This window comes from Python bivittatus, unplaced genomic scaffold (assembly GCF_059951505.1).
Source record: "Python bivittatus isolate LINGU-HERP-01145 unplaced genomic scaffold, Pbiv_v1 ctg000070_np1212, whole genome shotgun sequence".
In the NCBI taxonomy this organism is placed as follows: Eukaryota; Metazoa; Chordata; class Lepidosauria; order Squamata; family Pythonidae; genus Python; species Python bivittatus.
The window spans coordinates 23,370,311-23,376,310 of record NW_028277034.1 but is presented as its reverse complement, the minus strand read 5'-3'; positions in this window follow the sequence as shown (position 1 = coordinate 23,376,310).

The window sequence follows — 6,000 nt, the reverse complement described above, 5'->3', positions numbered from 1 at the left end:
GTTGGAAAACATCTTATTTTCCCGGATCAACCAGAGATTTTGCGATATCCCTGGGATCAACACGACGTGCCCTATCTAGTCGCCGTCTCTACGGGACGGCTTAGGTCCTTTGGGACCGTCCAGCATCGGAGATATCAGCTGCGATCTTGGGAGCTCCAGATCGCACACCGTACCGCCGCGACGCCAGCTCCGCCTCCCTGATATGGGATTTGTTTTATCAATGGTTGGATGAAAAGATATAGTAATGTAATAGATCAGCAAATTATATAATAGAAACTTGACAAACTGATATAAATTATTATATATATATATATATATATATATATATATATATATAATCAATGGATAAAAATGATATAAATCCTATTATGAAAGCTGGTGTTATAGACTAGTAATAAATGAATAATAATTGATAATTGATAAATATATAAATATGTGTTGGATAGATGACATGAGATTCTATATAAACGATGAGTGAAGATTATGAAAGGATGGCACAAATGATTGGTAACTGGCTGACACACGGTTTAAAATGGAAGATGGTTTTTTTTATGTTTTTTATGTTATTGTTTGTTTGTGTTTGTTGTAAAAAATAAAAAATTTATTAAAAAAAAAAAAGAAAACATCTTATTTTGTGCACCACCCGGTAGCTTGAAGGTAGAGAAAAAGCCTAAATTGAGTTTTATTGCTCTATACCAGTATTTCTCAACCTTGGTGACTTTAACATGTGTGGCTGGGGAATTCTGGGAGTTGAAATCCACACATCTTAAAGTTGCCAAGGTTGAGAAATATTGGCATAGAGCGATAAGGCAAGCAACCTGGGGCCAGGGTCTGCACTTCAGGGTTTTTGGGGGGTTTTAAAGAAAATTTGCCTGTAAGAGTTGCATCAAAACAATTTTCAGTTCTGTTTGCACAACTTGAAAATCTCTTGTTTTGTTGCCCAATTTGACGGTGCCATCTGAGGCCTGCAAAATTAATGTTGCAGCAGGAAGCTAAATTGCCTTGAGGGCTTCTAATTCTAGAGTCTGACTTCTTGCCTCTATTCCTTTTCTGATCTAAAACCAACTTTGGACCATGCCTATACAGTATTTAATTTTGCTTTTGTATTTGCTTCATACCTTCCTGGTGTCACTGTATTTTTTTTTTCACCTTGCTATGCTCTAACAAGAAGTGGTAATATTTTGACTATATTGTAGTTAAATTATGCCAAAGAAGCAAATGAAATGTCCAATTCAATAAAGTCAGCTAACAGTTCATTGTTAAGCAGTCAGCCTTCACGAAAGTGTGAGAACAAAGGGGTTAATAGTTATAGCTGTGACTCATTTTTTGTTTTATCATTAGTTTGATGTAATCATGAACTCCTTCCTTGGCTGTAACCTTGGTATGGAGTGGCTTGGAATTTCCAAGACTATACAAATTATAGCACTGCTTTTTAGACAATAAAACTGGCTATTTAATAATGGTTATTATAACATTCCAGAAAAGAATTTTGTGAAAAGTAATATCAAACTAATTATAAAACTACAAGGTTCAGGATCTTATGTAAACAGTTGACAGCGTTAGTCTTTTTGGCTGAAATTATATATACTCAGTCATTTATTAAACAGCCAAGATAGTCACATAAGCAAATACTGATCAAACTACTGAAATAACGTAATATTTTAATTGTGACCATCTGCTCTATATAATAAAAAGGAACTTTGTTTAGGGTTTTGATTGGCATTTTGCTTCTATCCACAGAATAAAATATTAATGACAATTGTGATTTGTTTAACACTCTTTTTCCATGTGTATCATTTTAAATAATAGCTTTGAACCTTATTCAGAAAATAATACAGTTTGCTAAAACTACTTCGCAAAACTGTGTATTGTTATAGATAGTTTGCTTGCAAAAATCAAACATGCACTAGTTGTGAAGACAGCCCCAGTTTGGGTCTCAAGATGTGTGGGACTACAAGACCCCTCATTTTTTAGCCAGCATACCCCATGGCCATACTGATAATATTGTTAAAATTGTAATCCAGTGTATTTAAAATGAATGAAGTCAGAGAAACCATAATTAAATAAATATACCCTCTGTAAATTCCTGCTTAAGAAAGGGATTGCAATAGGCAGCACCTCTGATTTGCAAGATTCATACAGGAAATCAGATCTGGCCTCTGTCTCTGTAAATACAGTTTGTTGCCACAAGTCTATTCTAACATACAACACATATTATTCCTACGTAGTGGCAGCCAGCTTTATCTTGCATTCATTGTGCAAGTTTTGCAATTTGATGCAAATGCACGAGGACAAATGGAGCTGTTAATATAAACAAAAATATTCTGTGAGACCCACTCATTTAAAAAGGTAGTTCTGAAAAGGAATTCATACCGTTTCCAAAGATAGGTCAATAAGCTAGAGCTGCTTCTTTTATATCTGTCATATCCCTCAGAAAAATTATGTGAATAGCAAAAATTCTGGGTGTACTCAGTTTATTGGAAACAAGTTTGCCAACTGAAATCATTTTTTTTAGTAATGATATGTTTGTGATCTAAGATCTTTTAATGGACCTGTTGTATTTCTTAATTATGGTCTTCTCAAATTATTGCTAGTGCATTGGTGTTAACTGTCAGTCCTATCTATTGCTACTAGTATTTTGATAAATAAATAAGATGGTCAGAGCAATGCTGTGTTTACAGCAGAAACAAATGCATGTGTGTTGGGAAGTATTTATTTGCTTATTTATCTATTGTATCATTTTATATCATTTTATATCATTTTTATATATCACAGTTGCTCTAGTAGAGTAAGATTGCAGCTCATAACAGTACAGTATATGCATGTAGCGGGGTTAGTAACAGAATCTCCAAGGGTCCACCAAATATCAGAGATGCCCTTCCTGTTCCTGAATTTATTTATTTATTTATTTATTTATTTATTTATTTATTTATTTATTTATTTATTTTAAATTGACAGCTTACACATTGCTTATTTATTTCTGTGCATCCAAGCCATTGTGTAAGATCATTCAGTAACATCCAGGGATCAGAAAAGATAGCTAATTCCTTAGATTACCTGGTTTAATTATTATATAATCATTAGCTGTGCTATTGCATTTCCTTTCATCACTATGAATTTTACCAGATTAGATTTTTTTTTCAAATTCAGATGAAGGGAAGTTGATTTTTTTTGTAAGATAGTTTGCCTTCTTACTATCTTATAATTGTTTGCTATAGAATAATACATGTATAATTACTTTTGTAGGACAGACCATTTGTAACTGTAGCTCTGTTCTGAATATCAAGCACAGAGCTCATTGATTCTGATATAGTACTTATTTGTCCTAAATATCAGAACAGTCCAGAGCAAACCACTGCAAGACAGCTTGTTCCTGCTCAGTATGTTCTAAATATACTGGGCTCATAGTAGAAAAGGTCAAAAGAGGATTTAGGAACAAAACTTTAACTGGGTTGTGCCTATCATGTGGAAATGATAGTGAGCCTATCTATGCTCATTTCTACTGTGTAATTCATGATATGCAATCAAATTAAAAGTTGATGCTGGTGCTGTTTAGATTAGCCTGTCCCAATTTGTCGCCCTCTGATATATTGGGTCACAGCTTACACTGTCCCCAGCCAGCACAGACCATGGTCAACACACGCGGAAGGCACCAGATTAGGTATTTTTTTCGGCCACTAGCAGCTCCAGAGAGCATGATGGGGATGTCATTAACAAGAAATATGGCATGAAATAAGTACTGGGCATGAACTCAAGGGTTTTCTTAGGCCTTTTTGTCTGGAAGAAATTAAAGCAAGTCAAGCCACAGGCTAGCTTCAAGAGTTTGTTCAACCATACTTTATCATACTAAGGTATCTGGTTTGTTTGGTTTTGACTTAACAAAATGTTTATACCCAGCCACTGTGGTTCATAAACTACAGTTAGAAAGTAGTGTAGGTAGGTTATCATAGTGTAATATGGGAATCTAGTCTTTTGCTGCTTATTTAATAAGCTGAAGGCAAATTATGGCTTAATGTTAGGTATAAACTTAATCAGTAAAGAACTCAAACATCACCACATGGAAATGTGTGGCAGAAAAAATAGCTAATCAAGCTTTTAGTAGAAAACTACTTTTATCTTCTCTTTTAGCTCTTGATATGACTGATCTGTATATTAAATGAAGCCAATGAATCTTTCATGCTCTAAAGGATCTCCAAGCTACTAATTTCCAAAACTGGAGGACAGATCCTGAAATCATTTCTGTAAAAGTCATTGTCATTTATAGCCCAAGGCCATAGAGAAGACAGGGAAGCTGTGGCCTTTGAGATGTTACTACATTATAATTCTCATAATCCCTGACCATTGGCCATGGTAGCCACAGCTGATACACATTGGAATCCAGCAGTGTCAGAAACACCATATGTTCCTGGCTGAAAAAATAATCATAAAGCCCTGGAGAAAAGAAGAATTCAGAACAAGATGCTATCTAATATTTATGCATGTATGTATATAGTTTTTCCCATCTATCCATTTTTATATATCACACTGGAAATATCAGAGAAAGTGTATGTTATTTTATATTTGGAGAAAGTGATGGGCTATGGTGGTAAAATTGAAGGAAAGTATTAAACTTGCGAAGGAATTTCCGAGAGGAGACGAAGAGAAAATGGTAAGAAATTAATTTGCATGATACTATTTGAAAGGATTCAAGATTAAGATTTTCAGTATGTTGTTTCTGGTAACTCTTAATGGAATTTTTCTTGATTAAGTTTGAACATTGAGGCTTTAAAGGTTTGTTTATGGATATAAGATAAAATATGGGAAGAAGAGACTTTTTTGTTGTATTTTTAGAGAAAATGATAAGTTACTGTGTAAAGGAAAGGAATCTGAAATTGATTTACTTGTTTAAGGTATATTGTTATTTCTGGTAACTTTTAATGGACTTTTGCTGATTAAGTTTGAATGATGAGGCTGTATTATAATAGATAAAGGATGAGATATGGGATGAAGCGATTTTTGGTTGAAATTTTAGAGAAGGTGACAAATTACTGAAATTGTTTGTACTTGTCTTGATGAAGGGGAAGTCATTTCTTCATATATTTTTTCCTTTTCCTCTCTCCCCCCATTTTCCTTCTCTCTGCACTTTTTTCTTTTTTATATTTTTCTTAGTTTGTATTAGTTTTTTATCTTTGTATTTTTAAACTTTGATAAAAAATATTATTTAAAAAAATCAGAGAAAGTGGCATCCTAGAAGTCTCTGAAATATGCTGGTATATATTTGGATTTAAATTGTTTGCAGAAATAATAATAAAATTACGCAAGTTGAAATGCTGAGAAGTATATTTCTGCAGTAATGCATATTAAGCAGAGTATGTGCCAATGGAAATCTAGATCCCCTTGATCCTAAAAAGTATTTGTAAATAGCACCAAAAACTAATTAACTCATCCAGTCTAAACAATTAGTGACATGGCATTATTTCTCAATATATCATTTTCTCAGTAAAATTTTCAGTGACATTCCTATTGTAATTATTCAGCATGTTGCAATAGCCCTGCTTATAATTGCATATTATAATATAGAATAGGCCTATGAACCAATTGCAACACTTAGCTGATTTATCTAGTGATTAACCAGTTAACTAGTAACAGCAGCAACCATACCGCCTATGCATATCTACTCAGAGATTAACCCCCACAGGGTTAAACCAGGTGTTGGGGTTTGTATGGAAAGACCATGCATCAATTGTACCCAGACCAGCTGGTAGATTTCAGAGGTCTAATTAAAAAAAGTAGATAATGCAAGACTATAATCTGTCCAGCCCAGCCATGCCAAAATTTATAGCAAGCAAAGCTCAGACAATATGAAGAATTAAATGTATATGTTCTGCTTTGTATATCATTCACCTTTTTTACCAAATGATGTAGCACATAAAACAAATTAGACTACCTTTCCCCAATCTGGCACATTGCAGATGTGTTAGACCTCCACTCCTACAGTTCCTTGCCAGAATGGGCAAATAC